Below are 21,451 nucleotides of genomic sequence, written 5' to 3' on the forward strand. Positions count from 1 at the left end.
AGCAGAAGGAACTCTGGAGAGAAGGTGGACCATTGGGAGTCAGGCACTGAGCCTGCAAGGACAAAGTGAGGCTTATGGGTTGACTAGGGTTTGCTTAGAAATCATCTGTCCAAACGGGTCTATTGATGTGTCCCTGTATTACACTTTGTAATGTTGTCTTGTGACTAGCTGGGGGTAAGGTCATTTAAGTGATAGATCTTACCAGATATTATTTTTATCTCTTGCTTATGCTGTCTTAGTCCCTTTGGGCTGCTATCACAGAAATACCACAAATCAGGTGTGGTGGTGTTCTTCTTCCTCTTCCTCCTCCTCCTCCTCCTCTTCTTTCTTCTTCTTCTCCACCTCCTTTGCCTCCTTTTCCTTCTTCTTCTTTCCTACAAATGTCCAATAACAGTGTTGCCTTTAATGGTAAAACAAAACATAGAAAATGCCCCAGATGTCCATCATCAGAATAGATACATAATCTATGGTATATTCATATAATGCAATGTCCTATAAAAATGAAACAACTCAAGGTACATGCAGCGATATGGATGAATCCCAGATATACGATGTTGAATGAGAAAGGCAAATTGCTCAAGAATATTGTATATACATCGTCACTGTGATTCCATTAATATATGGTTCTAAAACATCTAAAGCTAAACTAGGGATATAAACAAATATGGTAGCAGTATTAAAAAAGAGAATGAGAAACACAGAATTTGGAGAGAATTTACCTCTGAAGTGGGGGTGAGGGGAGAGTGAGATGGGCAACTTCAAGGTTAAGTAAATTCTTTTTCTTGAATGGTGGGTCCATGGATTTTCCTATGTTGTCATTCTGAAAATGTTTTCTTTTTAAAGATTACATTATGTGTTTGTTGTTAGTATAAAAATGTGTAGTTGATTTTTGTAGCAACCATCTTGATAAAGTTTTTATTTCTAGTAATTCATCTTTAGATTCTTGTAGGTAATCATGAACACTGAATAATGAGGTTTGTTTCTTTCTTTGCAGTCGTTATGGCTTTTGTTTTTTATTCTCATTGTGTTATCTAGGGTCTTGTCTAGTATGTTGAAATGTGAAAACAAGCATCTTTTTTCCATTTTTGATTGTGAAGAGAATGCTTATAATGTTTGCAATTAGTTTAACTAGTAAATACAATATATACTGTTTACCAGGTTACTCTGATTTGTTATAAGGGTTTTTTAAATATAAATTGGCAGTGAGTGTTACTAAATGCCTTTTTTAATTATTATTATGTTAATCACCATACATTACATCATTAGTTTTTGATGTAGTGTTCCATGATTCATTGTTGGCGTATAACACCCCAGTGCTCCATGCAGAACGTGCCCTCCTTAATACCCATCACCAGGCTAACCCATCCTCCCATCCCCCTCCCCTCTAGAACCCTCAGTTTGTTTTTCAGAGTCCATAGCCTCTCATGGTTCGTCTCCCCCTCTGAATTAAATGCCTTTTTTAGATCTCTTCATCAAGTAATTTTTTGCATTTAATCCTTAATGTATAAACAACTTTGCATTCCTGAAGTAAAGTCAAAGTATATTTTATTTTTGATATTTTAAAAATAAATTACTGGATTCATTTAGCTTATATTTGGCTTGAGATTTTGTAACACATTTTTATGAGTGAAATTTGTAATTTTCCATTCTTGTGTTATCTGAAAAGTTTGGTTCAGGGTTATATTAGACTCATTAAATGAAGTGGGAAGTATTCTTTATTTTTAAAACAATTTGTTAGAAAAATTTGTATAAGACTTGATTTTGTATAAGACTTATAAAATTATCTGGGCCTGGTGTTTCTTTAGTAGGTAGCTTTTAAACTATTGAATGAATTTATTAATAATTACTGACTGGTCTGTGGAGTCAATATGTAAGTTATAGTTTCATAAGAGATTGCTCATTTAAAAAAAAAAAACTTCATAATTTATTGCCAGAGAGTTTTTTAACTTTTTTTTTTTTTTACGATTTTATTTATTTGCGAGAGAGAGAATGAGAGACAGAGAGCATGAGAGGGAGGAGGGTCAGAGGGAGAAGCAGACTCCCCGCTGAGTAGGGAGCCCGACGTGGGACTCGATCCCAGGACTCCAGGATCATGACCTGAGCCGAAGGCAGTTGCTTAACCAACTGAGCCACCCAGGCGCCCACCAGAGAGTTTTTTAGAATAACATCTTCTTTCTTTTTTGATCTCTAGGATATTTGTTATTATGTTGTATTTCTCTCACTAGTATTGTTTGCTTATTTCTTTGTTATTTTTTGCTTAGTCTTTTCTTTCTTTTTTTTTGTTTAGTCTTTTTGAAGATGGACTTTAGAATTTATTATTCCTCTCTGTTGCATTTTTATATCCTATTTCATTCTTTTTTGTTTCTACCTCAGTTTTTTTCCCATTTTCTTTGGGATTTATTTTGTTAGTCTCATTCTGACTTCTTAGGCTGGTTGGCTTACTTTTTGGCTCATCAATTTTTAGCTTTTTAATATTCTAATATAGTCACTAAAATGCTCTGTATTTCCCTTCAAATGCTAATTAGCAGCTTCCAACTTTAATTTGTATTATTTCCACTAGTTTTCAGTTTTGTATGTTTTTCAATTTCTATAGTTCATTGCTGAGTTATTTAAAAATATTTTAAGATTTCTGGGGGCTTCTGGGTGGCTCAGTTGGTTGAGTGTCTGCCTTCAGCTCAAGTCATGATCCCAGGGTCCTGGGATAGAGCCCCGCATCAGGCTTCCCTGCCCTGTGGGGAGTCTGCTTCTCTCTGTTCTCTGCCCCTCTCACTCTGCGCCTTTCCTAGCTCGTGCTCTCTCTCTCTCACTCTCTCTCTCTCAAATAAATAATGAAATCTTCAAAAAAGATATTTTAAGATTTCCAAGTATATGAGATATTTTGTTTTGGTTATCTTTTTGGTGAAGATTTTTAATTTAATGCATTGTGGTCAGAGAATGTGGCCCAAATGATTATCTTTAAATGTGTTGAGATTTGATTCACAGCCCACCACCTGACATTTATAGAATATTTTGGGGGGGAAGGGATAATTTTTAAGTTCTATGAAGATAAATTCTATTTTGGTGGATTTTTTATATTCCACTTACCTTTTTAGTACTTTAGAGTATGGACAGCTTGGAAGAACTGCTGTTACAAAAGCTGTTTTTAACAACTCAAGCTTTGTAAGTCCTGGGTATGGTCTGTTTATTGTCTCCTATCTCATAAATCTCAAATATTTATTGTTTTTCTAAGAAAACCATTGTTCTGTTGTTATGAATGCTATTTTGAATTTGATTTTTATTTCTTTTATGCACTTGATTATTACCTTCTTGATTTATTTAATTGGATTTTAGATGACTCCATTGCTGGTTTTTAACATGTAGTTTAATATAGATATATATTTTACCTAGAATTAGTGGTGAAAGCATGTTGTATATAACATAGAGGACAAAAGGTAAATAGGTCAAAAAATGTAAAATTGATCTAAGATGTTTCATATTGGGACAGAATAAGGGAAGACAGCAATATTTGAGTTAAATTGGAAACATTTACATTTACTACTTTGGGGGGATGTTAATAGTTGGTAAAAAAGGAGACTTGTGTTTAAATTAAGTTTGGGAAACGCTTGGCTTAAAATGGCTAAAGATGTTTGCAAGAAGTTCTTGGTCTTAAACCTATTACTATCTTGATAACACCTACCTGAGTTTATACTATTCAGCATTTTCCATACTGGCATAAAACTCCTTTTTTTTTCATGGAGGATTTTGTAAAACTGAACATTCTACTGAACCCACATTTATTAAGACTACTTAGGATACCTTTCAGAAAGTTATCATTGTTGAAAATTTCAAAAAATCCTAAAATACAAATTTTAAGATCTTTATTGAAGAAGTCCTACATCATGAAATTAACTAATATATATTAATTAGTAAGAAAGCCTAATATTTCCCAGTGCTTTAAACATTTCAGAGCACAATGACGTATCTGATTTCATTCAGTCTTCCAAACAGCTGTGTACTCTTGTGAGCTGGGCTTTTTGAGTTTTTCTGGAATCATTAAAGCCTCAAGTTAAATGTGTCTATTCTGTGAATACTGTTAGAAATTCCATTCAGGAATTCTTAATTTTTTTTGCTAAAATTCTTTACATCTTCATTTTTGATTCATCGAAGTAATACATTAGATGAAGCTTTTGTTGTTGTTAAAGAATAGTAACCCAATTAAATTAAAATGGAGAGGTTTTTACCGGTTTATGTTAGCATTTGTAGGTTCTTCTGTGCTGCTTACAGCTCTGTGGATAGTTAACAGTAGCTATTTTAGTTTGACTGGTAGAGTTCTGATTGTCAGATTTCATTATTAATGAAAATACAATATTATCTATATCAAGATGGAAATATTGCATTTATTGTATATCTTATTGGAAAAATGAGTTTTGTTTCACTAAGTAAAAATTTCTATTTAAAAATTCCGTGGGGCGCCTGGGTGGCTAAGTTGGTTAAGTGTCTGATTCTTGGTTTCTGCTCAGGTCATGATCTCGGGGTCCTGGGATCCAGCCCAGTGTAGGGCTATTACACTCTCAATGCCAAGTCTGCTTTTTCTCTCCCTCCCCTCTGCTCCTCTCCCTGCTCGCATCTGCTCTCTTTCTCTCTCTCTCAAATAAATAAAAATTTAAAAAATTAGATTAAACATTAAAAATCTTGTGATAGACTTTTATTATTTAATTACATATGCACCAATTTTTTTCCAAAACCTTTATTTAATAATATAATGATATAAGAGTATCTTTGAAGTAAGAATTGGAAGTATAGGATTGGTCCTTGACAAAGACTTGGAAAGTCAAATTTTATTTTTCTTTAATTTCCTCCAAAATACCTTTGCTTCCATTTCAGTGCCTCTTTTGTCCATTACTTTGGAAAAGAGGGGGCCCATGTTTTCCTCAAAGGATAGTATAGAAGGGAAGTCTTAATTGACCTCCACTCACGTGAGTTTGCAAATTGATCAATATTCTACTTTTCCGTGAAGCCGTAAACATTGGCATTGTATAGGCCCTTCCATGGTGAGCAGACATGCTTATGCGCCTCTGGCAGAGTGGTGTCCTGTCCATGTGTCACACTTTTTGCTCCCAGACATGGGTGTTTGTTCCCGTAACTGCACAATTTAATTTCAAAAAATACGAGTATCGAAGAGGTAATTATTTCTACAAAAACATAGTTAAATGCTTTGAAAATAATCCATAGCCTAATTGCTAAAAAGGAAAAAAAAAAAAAGAGCTATCAATTTAGATATGGCTGAGATAACTTATAAAAAGAATCTAGGATTCTGCATCAGTCTGATTTGCAAATATCTTTAAGTTCTCATCTGCTACAAAACAAATCATAGGTTGTGTACAATGAATTATGTGTTGGGCTTACTAAGAAAGGCTCAGAACTCTAATCAGGTGGCTTTTCTGCAAATATGGGCCTTGGCCCCAAATCTTCCCTGTGTGGGAATGTTAAAGCAAGAACAGATGGGTGGAAAGTTGGGGAAAAGTCAGCTGTTGGGTGTTGGGCGCTTGTAGGGAGAGATTGTCTTCTGATCAACCTGTTGCTCAAAAACTTACAAATGATTTGTCTTTTTATTGGTAATGACAGTTTTATTGCCGATCAGTTATGCCATGTAGTTGAAACAGTTCTCCAAAATGATGACATAGAAAAGCAAAGCATGGGGCAGTAAAGTACAAAAATTCAAAGAGTTATAGTAGCCACAGACAGCAATGCAACTAGAACTAACAAGCTATAGTTTGTGTTATAGGCAAATTCACAAATCCTAAAACTTTAGAATAATATACATTATATATCTTTTAGTGTTTTACCTAATGGACTCTCTAAATTATTTATAAAATCTTCCCCCATTAATATGTACCTTCAGCATAGAAGCACTCAAAAATAAATTTACCTGAAATGAGTGTTCTCCCTTTACTTTAGGTCTCTTCCTATCCCTATGCTTGGGATCTTTGAGAAAGTGACCTAAAAGCCATAGTTTGCCATGAAATGTAATGTCCTTGCTGTAAACTTTGAATCAGAAGATTTTGGAGTGTTCAGAGATAGGAAAAAATGAGGTTGAATTTTAATTTGGAAAACAAGTGTAAGACAGAGCTAGCAGTCATATAATAGATAACATCAAACATTTAAAAAATAGTAGGTATAGTGAGGGCACAGAGCAAAATCTCCGCTGAAGCACTTACTAAACTTTGGTGAAAACTATGACTTGAGAATCTTCTGAATTATGAGATACCAAAGAACATAGTTCGTTGTTGTTGTTTATGTGTTTTTAGTTATCTCAGACAAATTGTAGGCTTTTGTCAATTAGTAGGAGACTAACGTATGGTAAAGTAATAGTCACAGTTTTTTTGTTGTTTTTGTTTTATTATGTTATGTTATTCACCATCCATTACATCATTAGTTTTTGATATAGTGTTCCATGATTCATTGTTTGCGTATAACACCCAGTGCTCTATTCAGTATGTGTCCCCTTTAATACCCATCACCAGGCTAACCCATCCCCCACCCCTCTCGCTTCTAGAACCCTCAGTTTGTTTTTCAGAGTCCATCGTCTCTCATGGTTCGTCTCCCCCTCCAATTTCCCCACCTTCATTTTTCCCTTCCTGCTTTTTCTTTTTAACATATAATGTATTATTTATTTCAGAGGTACACATCTGTGATTCAACAGTCTTGCACAACTCACAGCGCTCACCATAGCACATACCCTCCCCAATGTCTATCACCCAGCCACCCCATCCCTCCCACCCCCCACCGCTCCAGCAACACTCAGTTTGTTTCCTGAGAGTAAGAATTCCTCATATCTGTGAAATCATATGATGCATGTCTTTCTCTGATTGAAATCATGGATGATGCAGAAACAATACAGGTTGTGACAGAAAAGGCTGGATCTAAATATGAAGAGGGGGAGGAGGTAAGAGCAATCCAGTGCCAAAAATTACTATGTCATAGTTACAGATGCCCTAGAAATAGTTGTATGTTGTACTGAATAACAGCCTGAATCAGCAGTCAGTAATACCCATATGACGGAAAGAGACAATGCCAGGAAAAATTGTAGTTCTTCTAAGTAACTTCAAATTATGTACTTTCCTAAATGGATATGATTTATTTGTTTTGAATTAAAAGGTAATGTTGAAGGTATGCATTTTTAAAAGATTTCCCATTTAACTGAATGTTTATGAAATAAATAGTTCCAATCACATTGGATAAGATGGCCTCCACTTCATTTAATCCATCTATTTTTCCCACTCTAGGGGATCGGCAATATGGAGTATTTTAGGACAACTTGTGTTATATTTTTTTTTTTAAGATTTTATTCATTTATTTGACAGAGAAAGACATAGCGAGAGAGGGAACACAAACGGGGAGTGGGAGAGGGAGAAGCAGACTCCCTGCCGAGCAGGGAGCCCGATGCGGGACTCGATCCAGGGACTCCAGGATCATGACCTGACCCGAAGGCAGTCGCTTAACCAACTGAGCCACCCAGGTGCCCAACTTGTGTTATATTTTGAACAAATAAAATAAATATTAAATAACAAAGAAATTAATTTGTAATAGTATGGGTCAGGAACTGGGGTCAGGATGAGAGAATAAATTTGAAATTTGACCTTAAGATTTTGTTTAAATCTCATCACTGCTGTGTATGCTTAAGTTTATAACTGGCTATAAGTAATTGTCAGATTAACATATTCTGTCATGGGAAGGTCTGTTTAGGAAAGTTGGCTACTGGGGCGCCTGGGTGGCTCAGTCGTTAAGCATCTGCCTTCGGCCCAGGTTGTGATCCCGGGGTCCATCAGGCTCCCTGCTCCGTGGGCAGCCTGCTTTTTCCTCTCCCACATCCCCTGCTTGTGTTCCCTCTCACGCTCGCTATCAAATAAATAAATAAATAAATAAAGTTGGCTATTAACTAAACTTGATGTTTACTGGTTATTTTAAAACATTAAACAGAGTAACTGAAAGTACAGTAGATTCTATTTATCATAGTTGTGTAGCTTTTTGACCTTAGCGAAATCCAGCTTTTAGAATTGACACAGTGATTGATTGTTTTAGCACCGTGTTGAATAACCTGTTCCAGCAGAATGTTTAACTTCGTATTTCTATATAATAAACAAATTCTAAATTTTAGAACAGATACTAAAGTAAAACTGACATCATTCATTTAGGAAGGAGAAATATTGCAGAATTTAAGAGTGATTTTTTTTTTTCAGATAATGTGTTCAGTATAACTTGAATGTGTTATTTGTATCCCCAGTGGTACTTTGAAATATACTGATGTGAATTTCTTGTAAGATGCTTTATTTTACTCATACAACTATTTTAGTATTTTAATTTTTTTATAATGTTGTACATGATATGGTGAAGGCATAAGTTGTCTTTTGTTTACCACAAACATACTTATGATAGTATAAGACTATTAAATATACTACTATAATATAAACTACTAAGCTTCCTAATGCAAAGAAAAGAAAACGTTTCATTATCATCAGGACAAATAAACTTTTCTCATGGTAATTATAAAGACTTTTTGAAAAAACAATGATTATTGTGTTCAGTTGTGGTTTTATAGAAGAAGCCAATATATTAGTTCATATATTTTATAGGAATGCATTATTAAGAAACAGAGTAGAAATACATAATCTAAAGTTTAAAATGTATACCTTCAAAACTATACTTTTAAGTTATCTTGGAGAAAAAAACTACATGTATCCAACAAATTAAAACAGATGGCTAATAAATTATGACTATTTGGAAATATGTGTTTTACCACTCGTCATTTTTCTTCGCATCCACAAATACCTTCTTGGAGCTCGTTGTCTAATTATCTTCTATGGATTTGTGATGCTAGGATTATCTTTCTTTTTTTGTTTAAGAGTTCTGTCTTACCCCATTTCCTTGTATAGACATCATTCTTGACACAAGGGCATTTATGAAATGTAGACAGTAACAGGCAGCAAAAAGACCTGCCTGAGATAGGCGGAAACCTGTTCTTTCTTTCTCTTAGAAGCAGCACCAGCATAAGCTTTATTTATGGATTAAGTTTAAAAGAAACCTCTTTAAATTATGACTCAGTAGGTCCAATATACAGAGGGGGAAATCTATGGGTGTTTTTTAAAGCCTCTAGGGTGATTTTGATCATCAGTCAAATTTAGAAACCAGTGACTAAGATTAATTTCTGTAGTATTTGCTAGTATGTTTAATTCCAAGCAGGGAGAAACTGGAAATTTTTTTTAAATATAAAAAGTACCTCTGGAGCTGACAGAACTTTTATTTTCTTTAAAAAAATGTTTTTGTTTTTTTTTAAGAACAGCTTTTCCTGCCTTTTTGTTAACGAGAGTCAGTGATGGGTGAGGTAGCTATAGACACCTTTGGGACGGACTCAGAAGATCCCAAAGATACAGTGATGAAATATGATCAGCAGGCTGTAGGGGAGGGTCACGAATGTGGATTTTGGAAGTGTCTTCTGTTTGAAACCAATTTTCAGAGTCTTGAATTCGATCCAGTATATAGTATGCTACAAGTGGAAAGATTAAACTAGAGCAGTATAATTAGGGTAAGCCACGGCATCTGCACTTGGATCACAGCAACTGAATTTGAAACCAGCTGCAAACTGGTGACTAATCTCTCTGGCAAGCCCACATGAGAGTGTAGGACAATAAGGCAGCCTCAGCCTCATGAGCACATGTTTCTTCAACTTGCCTCTGAGCAGGTGATGGCGATGATGCAATCTGATTATACTTTTGAATGTATTCTAACCACAGTCAACAGTTGAGTCTCGCAAGGGATTTCACAAAAGACTTCAAACCAACGAAATAATTTTTCACATAGTTTCAACTGTAGAAGGCCATGGAAACCAGTATCTTTTTTTTTTCCACCTTAGTGACTGTAGTTCTTTGTGGTACTTTATAGTCTTAAATTTGAGAGATTTTAATTAGTTTTTACATGTGAAACGAAGATGAGAAAAATAATGTGAAAAGAAGAAAGTACTTGAACTTGGAGCTCTTATTCCAGATTGTTCACAACTACTTATACTGATCAATTAATATAATTAAACTGTTCAGACTGTTGAATTCTTTGCATGCAGGAGATGGTGAGTCAGTGGGTTGGGGAGCATTTCAGTGAAACACTAATCTTTCCATACTCAGAGATGTACCTCCTTAGCTGTATAACCTGTCCTGATGAGATGATATTTAACAGTGTCTTGAACATTAAAGGTGTTTAATAAATACGCAGTTTGACTTGGACTTGAGCCTTTATTTTTCATCTTTCAAGAGAATAATAGTTTCTTGCAGTGTACTACTGAGGGACATGGTGAGGATGAATAAAGCCATCTGTTTGAGAATGTGTGGGGGAAAAAATGCAATTGGACCTAAAATATAGTCACAAGTATTATTTCAAATGAATAGTTCAGAGGTAGAATGCTTAGAAACTGCTTATTAATATTAAATTTAAATATAAAAATATATAGCTTTGCAATAAAGAACATGAACTCCCTAAGACCATTGAAATAGAACTTGCAATCTATACACCCCTGAGAATAAAGGGAGGAAAGGAAGTGAAAAAACCCTCACCTGGTGGTACTCACATTTTGTGTACATCAGAATCACTTTGGATGCTTGTCAGAAATGCATATGCCTGGGCTTCATCCCTGTTAATTCTGATTTTGTAGGTTAGGTGTGAGTCTTGGTACCTCTGCATCTCCCTCTGCATCCCTCCCACATGGTAATTTTGATACAACCAAAATTTGAGAATTGTTGAGCCAGATTACTATGGTATGATAGTATAAGACTATTAAATATACTACTATAGTATAAACTACTAAGCTTCCTAATGCAAAAACTTTTCATTATCATCAGGACAAATAAACTTTTCTCATGGTAATTATAAAGACTCTTTGAAAAAACAATGATTATTGTGTTCAGTTGTGGTTTTGTAGAAGAAGCCAATATATTAGTTCATATAGTTTTATTTAAACTTTTAATATAAAGGGCATTTTACTGATGAACTAAGCCTTCAGTGAAGTGAATTGAATGCAGGTATGCCGCGTTCTGGTGATCTGAATTTGTAGGAAGCTGGACTTTGGACTACCCGGAGGAATGAGTGGTTAGCGAGTGTTGCAGCTTGACTTGTGTCTCCTGTAATAGATGTTAACGTATTGTGGTAATCATTCTGTAATATACACATATATCAAATCATTATGTCATATACCTTAAACCAATACAATTTTGTTGGTCAGTTATATCTCAACAAAACTAGGGGAAAAGAGCAAGAAAAAAAAGACTTTCAGGGGTTAAGGGAAAGGTGTGGGGGTACAGATTTTTATATGCCTTATTTTTTTAGGGATTTTTTTCCCTCCTATCTAGTAGCTGGCTAAATTTCCAATTGATTATGGTGATTTTCCTTAGAGATACAGGTGTTTATTTTTATTTTTATTTTATTCCATTAGAGTTAACATGTTTATTTTTATTTATTTATTTTTTTTTTTAAGATTTTATTTATTTGACAGAGAGAGAGACAGAGAGGGAACACAAGCAGGGGGAGTGGGAGAGGGAGAAGCAGGCTCTCCGCCGAGCAGGGAGCCCGATGCGGGGCTCAATCCCAGGACCCTGAGATCATGACCTGAGCCGAAGGTGGACGCTTAACGACTGAGCCACCCAGGCACCCCAACATGTTTATTTTTAAAAGTGAGAATATTGGAATACTTTCTTTAGGTCTTCCTGTACTAATTAGGATTCATGTGCTTCTAAGCAACATTAATTGAATATTAACTAATGTAAAAAACAAATAAGGGAATTTATTTACAAAAAAAAAAGACCTACCAACCTCTAGTACCTATGAATATAACCTTATATGGAAATAAGATTAAATATACTACTGCAAAGACCTTTGCAGATGTAATCAGATTCAGATGAGGTCATATTCATTAGAGTGAAACTCCATTTAATGACGGTGTCCTCATAAGAAGAGGGAAATTTGGAAACAGAGATACATGCGCGCACACACACACACACACACACACAAGGCCATGTGGTGATGCAGGCAGAGACTGGAGTGAGGAAGTTACAAGCCAAAGAACACCAGGGATTGCCAGCAACCTAGGCAGTCCTTGGAAGAAGCTAGAAAGAAGCAAAGAAGTGTTCTCCCCTAGAGAGTTCAGAGAGAACATGACCCTCCTGACCCCTGATTTCAGACTTCAGGCTCCGGAATTGTGAGAGAATAAATTTCTATCATTTTAGTCCGCCAAGTTTGTGGTACTTTTTGTGGCAGTCCTAGGAAACTAATAAGTCATGCGAATGTCTCTTATTTGGATTTTGACCAAAACTAGATTAGAAGGAAAACATTGAAGTTTCTTTTCCCACATACTCTGTCTGTCTACAGGTTCATGTGCTTTGGACCTGGCGTTGTGGGCAAGTTGGAAATTGGTTTGCGATGTCGGGGAGCCAGTTCACTACTGTTCCCCACCGAAAACCACTCTACTTCAGTATGACCTTGAGCCATGCAGGGGGCTCCTGCCATTACAACCCAGTTTTTCCTTAAAAGAAGCTCATGTATTTGAGTAAGAACTAAATGGTGATTTCAGAGTTTTGTCCCATAAAATACGGAAGAGACTTTGTCATCAGCACGAACTGGTTACCTTTCCTGAACTTTCACTGGAATGAGAACTCCCCATCTCAGGGAAGATCTCTGCGAGTCAATGAATCAACTTCTTGTGCTGCCTCCTTCTCTGATCTTTTGTGCCTGCGCATGAGGATTTTGGCTACCTGTCCTCTCAGTGATTTGATTGAGCTCCCCATCCAAATGTATTCTCTTCCATTGACCCAGTTTGCAACCCTTGGGACCTCCATTCTATTGTAAAGTATCATGGTGAAAAGCACCAGCTTGAAGCCAGTCACACTGATACGAGTTCAGAGATGTGTACACACCTTGGCCTTCACTCTAGATACCCCTGTCGCTGGCTTTACATACCTTTACATAGAGGTAGAGTACCTCTCCCTAGGGAAATCCTGGCTCTGGAACTTCTCTGGTGGGGGATGACAGGTAAGTAATTTCATTTCACTGAGTGCCATTTTCCTCATTTGTAAAATTGGGATGATAAAGCCTATTTTAGAGGTTGATGCATTGATTAAATGAGTGGCCATAGCTCCCATTTGGGAAGCACTCGAGGAGTGTTATCTTTGGCTGCTAGAAGAATTATATCAAGATTCCATCTAGTGCCTTTTCACTGTTCGTTTGCATATCCATTCATTCAACAGCATTTCTAGTGGGTCTACCGTATGCCAGTTACTTCTCTAGGTATTGGGAATAAGCAATGAATATGATAATGCAGTCTGTGCCCTCCTGGAACTGACACTCCAGTTGGAGAGACAGACTTTAATTATGTGATCACCTGAATAAGTGATCCATCATCCATGGTTTCCACTGCTCTTTTGATAAAGACAGTAGCAGGGCCCACGAGGTCTAGTGTGAAGGTCTGCCTGACTCCCTCGCCTCGTCAAGTTCCACACTCCCTCCTGGCTCTCTGCACATCAGCTTACAGGCCTTTTTTCCAATTCCTCCAAGTGCTATTTGCCCTCCCACCAAAGAGCCATTATAATTTGTTGTTCCCTCCATCTCCCCTCCTCTCTCCATTCAGTTAACTCTTATACACGTTTCCATTCCAGCTCAAATGTTACTTAGGGAAGGCTTCCTCAAACTTCCACACACGGTCATCTGCTCTCACAGCACTTATTGATGCTGTAGTTTTACACTTATTCTCCAAAGACTTTGCCTGCCAATGATTTTTACCTTTTCTACTTTAGCAGTTCTCCGCTATGGCCTTGCTCAACATTATATAATCACTCAGAATGGGCTTCTCCTGGAATCTTAAATCTTAAACCCAGAAATCCTATTCTCTGAAGTCAAATGGCCCCTCTTGCATGCCACCATTTCTGCTTGTGTAATTGACAGTTGTTATTTGCTCAGACTCTCACCACTTCTGGACTTCTTTTCTTATCCAGTCTGGAGCCTGTGGTCAGTCATTGCAATGCTGTGAGATCGGGTCTCTCAATTATTTTGATCCCTGCCATTTTTCAAGTCTGGATAAACCCAACCTTTCCCTTTATCTGCCCCTCCCCCCAGGCTACAAAGCATTCCCACAGAAAATAATAATTGTGCTATAGGCTCTAGAATGTATGGTTGATTTCTAGTTACCTGAACTGTGAGCACTCTTCTTTGATCCTTGTTCGTCAGCTGTGTCTTCACAGAGTAGATGTCAACCTTGACTGCCCATTGGAATCACCTGGGGGTGTTCTAAAACCTACCAATGGCTTGGTTCCACCCCTAGAGATTCTGATATAGTAGGCCTGGAGTATATGTCACAGGATTAGACATCCCCAGGTGATTCTAATGTGCAGCCAAGGTTGAGAACCACTGTGCTGACCTGCCCACGGAGGCTGACAGACATGTTAACTTCCTTTTGAGCTTTCCGCTAGCCCTCACGTTAAGCAGATGATTGTGTCTCATCCAACATCTCTTTTTCTAGCTTTAGACCTCCTTATTTTTAATTGCATCCATACTTGCCTGGTTCATTCCTTTTTTAGAGGAAAAAAAATATGCCCACATCCTCATGTTTGACCCCTTCAAAGGCACACTGGGTATCCCTTTCTCCTCCACTCCTGATCTGAGCCAGGTGATCTGAATGGTTAGGCTTCAGAAGCAGGCATGTGATGATCAGCATGCATTTTACCATAGAAACAGAACTTGGGAGCAATCAAATTCGAGTTTATGTAATCGTAAGCAGAATATTAAAAAATGGTGATTTTTAAAGCAAATAAAACCTGATGAGATGTAGCGAGAAGTGATACCTGAAAGTGGGTTGGGACTGGAGAGGGCAGTCGTGGGAGCGGGAGTGGGGGCTTTGCAGATCCAATAAAACTGGTGAACTTTGATTTTCAAATCAAACTTTGAAAGTTTTTTTTTTTTTCCTTCTGAGTGGAAGGAGTAAAATAATCCAATAGATGTTTAAAAAACAGAGCTGTGGTAGCAGTATGGGACATGGTCTGTAGAGGAAACAGGTTTGAGACACGGAGGATATTTGGGAGCTATTTGTAATGGTCGAGGTAAGATGAAGTCTGAACTAGCAGCAGTGGAGATGAAAGGGGAAAAATACCTTCTAGAGATATTTTTAGAGGTAAGAATCAAGAGGATTGGGTCATATTTCATTTTAGAGTATTATGTTAAAGACTCCTGGGTGTTTAATTTGCTCAGGGCAATTAAATAACCCAAAAGACTTTTTGCTAAATTGCCTATTTATTTCAAAGTTACCTGTCTTAGTCCACTTGGGTGCTATACGAAAATTACCATAAACTGCGTAGCTTATAAACAACAAATTTATTTCTTATAGTTTTGGAGATTGGAAGTCCATGATCGATGCACTGGTAAATTTGGTGTCTGGTGAGGGACCACTTCCTAGTTCATAGGTGGTTGTCTTTTAGCCATGTCCTCACATGGTGGAAGCGGTATAGGACCTCTCTGGAGTCTCTTTCATAAAGGCATTAATCCCATTCATAAAACTCCACTCTCATGACCCAATCGCCTCCCAAACGCCTCACCTCCAAAACCATCACCTTGGGGGTTAGGGTTTTAACATACGAATTTGGTGGGGGTCAGGGAGGGCACAAACATTTATTCCGTAGCACTGCCCAAAAAAAAGAGACTTCTTAGAAAAAAATTTTTGAAATAATTTGTCTCTTTTTTGGAATGTAATTTTATTTTATTTTTTAAAGATTTTATTTATTAAAGAGAGGGAGAGCATGGGGGGGCAGAGGGGTCAGCTTTTCCCTCTGCCCCCCCCCCATGCTCTCCCTCCCAGGACTCTGAGATCATGATCAAGAGTTGGATGCTTAACCGACCGAGCCCCCAGGTGCCCCAGTTCTTGTCCCTTTTAAGAAAACATTTATTGGCATTAGTGAACTGATATGTCTGACTTTTGGTAAACGTAAAAATGTTGAGTCTCCTATGAAGTTCCAGTTGAGTATTTTTTTCTGAAATTTACTTATCATCCTTAACTGCTATAATCAGTAAATTCTGTGAGGAGAAAGAAGTAGGCAGAATAGTAAAGTGAAAAAATTATTATTTTTTCAGATCTTCTGTGTTCTAGACCTTCTGTTTCCAACACTTCCATGAATATACATCTGGGTATTAGCTTCCTTTTTGTTAATTGCCAGTGTCCTCATTATCTTTTGCTGTGTAACGAACTACCCAGATTTAGTGGCATCAGATGACAATTTGTGATCATCTCTCTTGGTTGTGTGGGTTGACTGGGCATAGCTGGACTGTTCTTGGTTGGGCTCTTTCGTGTGGTTGTAATCAGGTGTTGGCTGGGGTCTCTGTCATTACCAAGCTGGACTGAGCTTGATGTCCAGCGTGGCTTATTCGCATAACCATCAGTAGATGCTAGGTCAAGTTAAGGCTGTGAAAAAGATTATCTATACATAGCCTCTCCATATCACTTGGGTTCTCATAGAATGGTGGCTGGCTTCTAAGAATCAGTGGTCAGAGACACAGGAAGTAGAAGCTACCAAGCCAGCTAAGACCTGGAACAGGTACTGCATCACTTCCACCATGTTCTGTTGGTCAAGGAGCCTCAGGGTGTTCCCAGATTCAGAGCATAGAGAAATAAATACTAGCTCTTGTTGGGGAAATGTTGCTAAGGAACACACGTGATGGGAGATGTTTTGGCCAACTCTGGAAAATAAAATGTGTCCCAGTCAGTGATTATAGATAAGGTAGAGAAAAAAGTAATTACAGAAGGTACTGTGAATATTCCAATCACATTTAAAAACAACTTAATAAGTTTTTAAAGTTATTAAAATATTAAGTTATTAAAAACTTAATAAACTTCCTTATTTTGGAATAATTTTAGGTGTACAGAAAAGTCGCAAAGATATCACAGAGCATTTTTGAAATATTTTTCATCTACATCTTACATAGCCATGGTAGATCTGTCAGAACTAAGAAATTAACATTAGTACAATAGTATTAACGAAACCACAGACTTTATCTGGGTTTTACCAGTTTCTCTATAAATGTCTTTTTTTTGTTGTTCTGGGATCAAATCCAGGATACTGCCTTGCATCTAACCACGTTCTCTTTTAACATGTTAACCAGTCTCTCTCTCATACTGATTTTTCTCTTTCACAACCCATTAGGAAATGGCTTATTTACAAATATGTGTCTTTATAAATAGTAGAATTTTAAAAATGTGGTTTAAGTCAGTTGGAGAATCAGTGATCTCTAAAATATATGTTAGCCTTTTTTGGATGCTGTAAAACATTTTCTAATGAGTTGCTATTAGTCTTCTAACATGGGAAAAATAGTAAAATTTCTAATAGAAATATATAACATCATAGCCATTTTGGGTATTTTTAAAAATTTCCATGTTAACTTTAAACCTTGATCTTTGTTGTATTTGTGACAGAAAAAAAAATTAAAAATGACTTAAATCAGTGTGAATAAGACTTTAACATTGCAGTTTAAATTTATAGACTTCAACATAGCCACCGTTTTTTGGTGATCCAACATTCAGTCCGATTTTCCACCTCATTGAAAACATTCTCCAGCTGCTGCCGAGTGATTTCATAAATTGCATTCATGATCCTGGCTTGAAGTTCCTTTAAAGAATGTGGTCTGGATGAATACACAGCAGTTTTAACACAGTCCCATAAAATATAGTTCAGTGGGATAGGTCAAGTTTAAAGTTGCACAAGGATTTCATAAACACCCTGAGTAGATGTGCACTAAAACTTTGAATGTGTTACATGGAAAAACCTTATAAAGGATGGCAGTGTTCCAAACGTAGATTGAGTTGGTCATCTATGAAACAATTCCTACTACTGATGGATCTTAATAGTGCCACCTGCTAGTTCTTTCATAGTAAATTGTGTGAAATGACACATTCTGTAAACTGATGAACTACTTATTTATTTAATAAATCCATCAGTGAAAGAAACCTCTGTCCTAAGAAATGGAGCTATTTATTAGACCCAAAAGGTCTTAAGCCAGAAATGTCAGGCATTTTTGTGGACTAAGAGTGTTGCCCTCTGGCATTGTTTTTTTGGTTTTTTGGTTTTTTTTTAACTGCAGCAAGTAACACACCATACCCAGTTGGTATATTTGTCCTTTATCTGGCAGGAAACTCCAGAATCTCTGGGTAGTTGGGTGAATGCCAAGTTAAACCCCAGAAAGACATCGGTGGTCTTGGCGTATAGTTCTGAAGATACTCCTAGGCTATAAGTGCGCACAGAAGGCTGACATTTTTGGGTGTTTCACTGGTACATTTCCTTTGTTGATTATATTTATTGGTTTAGAGGGAATATCTTTCACCCAGCCATGACATTGTTATCCTAGAGAACAAAGCAAACCAATATAAATTTCATATTCCTAAATTAGAATTGTGGTCCTCTCGTTAGAATAGACATTGCTCATGTTTTGAAATTAATATGATTATATGAAATGGATGGTACACAGAAAACATAGCAATTGGTGGTAATTATGTCTACAAAGGCTGGTATGTTGGCTGGACGTTGTGCAAAATTACTACAGGGCAGTGTTTACTACTGGCCAGTCATGTCAGTTGAAGTTAGGTATTCTGCTAAAATACCTTATTAATTTTCAACTTGTCACTGAACCTTTCTTTAAATGTTTATGAAAACATGTGAATTGTTCATACTTACCTATTTTATGTGCTTAACATACTCTATTTGTATTAGTAGCGTGGAACTCTCTTGAATCCAGCTACCACACACCAAGACAGATTTTGCACTTACTGATAAAATTATGTTTCTGTCATACATGGTACAAATATCTCTCTTTAGAGAAGAAAATATGAGTGCAATTTCTGGCTGTTTTAGATAATTCTGAACTTGTAATTTCCTTGCATCTTCAAAGGATTGTGATCACCTTTGTCTTTTCTTTTTTGATTATAGTCAAGAATTAGCAGTGTATGCTTTAATTATATAGTTTGTTCTTCCCCACCTTATAAAAAAAAGCTTTTGATCCACATTATTATGATCAAAGTTATTATAAAGTTAGTGTAGAATTATAGGCTTAATTAGAGCATTCCTTTTGAGATATTGTCCTTAGTTCTGTAATCCTGGGAAGACTGCTGTTCACTCATGGAGTCTCAGCAGTTAGTCTACTACAGTGTGAATTGGGAATGCTAGGTGAAATTAAGTCATTAGATTTATCCTAGTGAGAATGTGAATCTCCCGTCAGTTGCCAGAAATTCTCTGTTCCTGGACTGGTGATACAGGTAACTTTTACTTATTAAGATTTTTCATTTTAACTAAGGCCTTTAGATTTGAACCCTTAAGTTCATGAATGTAGGAAGCTTATGCTTTTGAAATTATCTTCTCTGTTTAATTAAGCTATATTTTGGTGCTTTTACTTTTCAGAGGTAAACGTCTCTTCTTATTTGGCTTTCGCTTAAGTAAAATAGAAAGATTTGTTATTCTTTATTATATGGAGAAGTATGGAATCATTACCGTACATTTGAAGTTTTGTCATAAATACTTAAGATCATGAAGAAAATGGTTAAAAGGAAACCATTCACCACACCATACGTGAGAGTAAATGCCTAGCCTAAAAAGCTTTTGTGATCTTTCATTTTCCATTCATCCCCTCGGAATGAAGTAGTTACCTATCATTTCCATTAATTTGCAGTATCACCTTATGATACATCTTTTTGTTTTTGAAGCAAAATGGCATGCCAGATAATTTTATTTTTTCATTCAAAAAGCATTTTTAATCCCAAATGCATTAATTAAAAATGCTTTGCAATCTCCCACAATGCTCAGGAAATATCTAAGACCTAAGACTCTGATATTAAAAAGCATTTTCATTCAACTGGAATTGTATTACATAGTATGTATAAGATTATAAAGTGTTTTATTTATACTCCTAAAAGTGTACTTACTGATCTGTTGTGAACAGGGTGGTGTTATTTTAGTGGCTTCAGCCATGGAACACTTGGGTTTCATAAAACCAGTGGTGTAAAAAAATTTTCAGGAACACATCATATAAATTACTGTTTAATAGACAGTGATTTGTGAAGAGTGATTATGCCTTAAATGAATATTGTTGCAAGGTCAAAGGGAAAAGTTGACCTTGGGTGATTGATAGCATAACACTCTTGAGGGCACAGATATTATAGCTAGAGATAACCCATTGTGATATCACGTTTGAAGGAAAAATAGTGTAATTTAAAGGTTATTTTTTTAAGGTACAATGAGGTGTGTGGGTATACACACACATGCAGGTGCACATACTGAAGGCTTCTGCAAACTTTTCATCCAAGTCCACTTTTAGTTTGTTATACACATTTCTTGGAGAACCACTGGCTAAGATGCCACATCTTCATCTTCAGAATTAATTCTTATAAAGGCGGTTTTGATTATCTTGATCCTGAAGTTTTACTCTTAACTTCCCCAAAGCCTGCTTCCTTCAGTTTGGAAGGACCTGGGAACACCCATGAATTCCCTCCCATACAGTTTGCCATAGTAGTTGTGTTCCTGAAATTTTGTGCCACCGTCAGGAATGGATCTCTCATTGTGTGTCCATGATTAGAGAATTGCTTTCTCCAATAAAATCTTTCTATCTCCTGGTAAAGGAGAAGTGGTGGTATTTATTACAAAGAGCTTTGCCATTTGGTGAGAGAGAGAGGGTTATCTTTTGAATATTCTAGTAAAATATGCCAGCTGGATTTTTGTGCTGTCCTTCCCAATGACTTCACTGCATTCTTTTGGGCTTTCCAGATTGCAATTGAGGTTTTCAGTGCTATTAGTTCAGGCTGCACTTAAGTCACTGATATAAATTAGTCCTTTCTCTCCTCGGTTCCCAGTGTGAATATTACACATTCTGACTTGAGAAGCGTGGTCTTTGGAGATGTCTGCTGGTCAGATCGTCCTCCTGAGAATGATCCCTTTGGATTTTGGTAGTTCAGTTTTGAGATCTCTACATGTCTTCTTCCTACATCCCAGCTCTTGTGCTAAGTGATAGGCTTTAGGTCACAGGTCCATTTTTCCACTTTCCAGTTTGATGAAGGTGGATTTCTGTGCCTCCTTACCTGCTGAGTTTCTACTTCTGTCTTTTTATCTGGAAGAATTCTGTTTATTTAAATCGTATCTGTTCACTCAGTACTTTCAGATTTAGTTGTCTTTATTCATTTTAGTCCAGGGTGCTCTTCAAATTATCTTATCGATGCAGACCTTCTGATGTGCATGATAGCCCCTATTTACTTGTTTTTGTTTCAGAGAACCTATTTTTCTTCCTCTAATCAAGTTCCCATAAATGTTTCTTCCAAACATCCTATTCTTTTCTTTAAGAAAGAGTTCTCTCTCTTTGAATCCTGAGATTGTTTCTTAATGTCTTCATATAGAGTGACAGGGCAAAATAAGTGACAGAC

At 36.6% G+C, this 21,451-nt stretch overlaps 1 protein-coding gene and 1 pseudogene across 1 annotated transcript in view; one reads left to right on the plus strand and one right to left on the minus strand.

Annotated features, from left to right (window-relative positions):
- Positions 1-21,451, plus strand: part of UMAD1 (UBAP1-MVB12-associated (UMA) domain containing 1) — a 215,784-nt gene that overhangs the window by 59,649 nt on the left and 134,684 nt on the right. The gene's annotated exons all lie outside the window — the stretch shown is intronic.
- LOC110579894 lies at positions 11,023-21,212 on the minus strand (annotated as a pseudogene).

The sequence above is a fragment of the Neomonachus schauinslandi genome, chromosome 12 (genome assembly GCF_002201575.2).
Source record: "Neomonachus schauinslandi chromosome 12, ASM220157v2, whole genome shotgun sequence".
Classification (NCBI taxonomy): domain Eukaryota; kingdom Metazoa; phylum Chordata; class Mammalia; order Carnivora; family Phocidae; genus Neomonachus; species Neomonachus schauinslandi.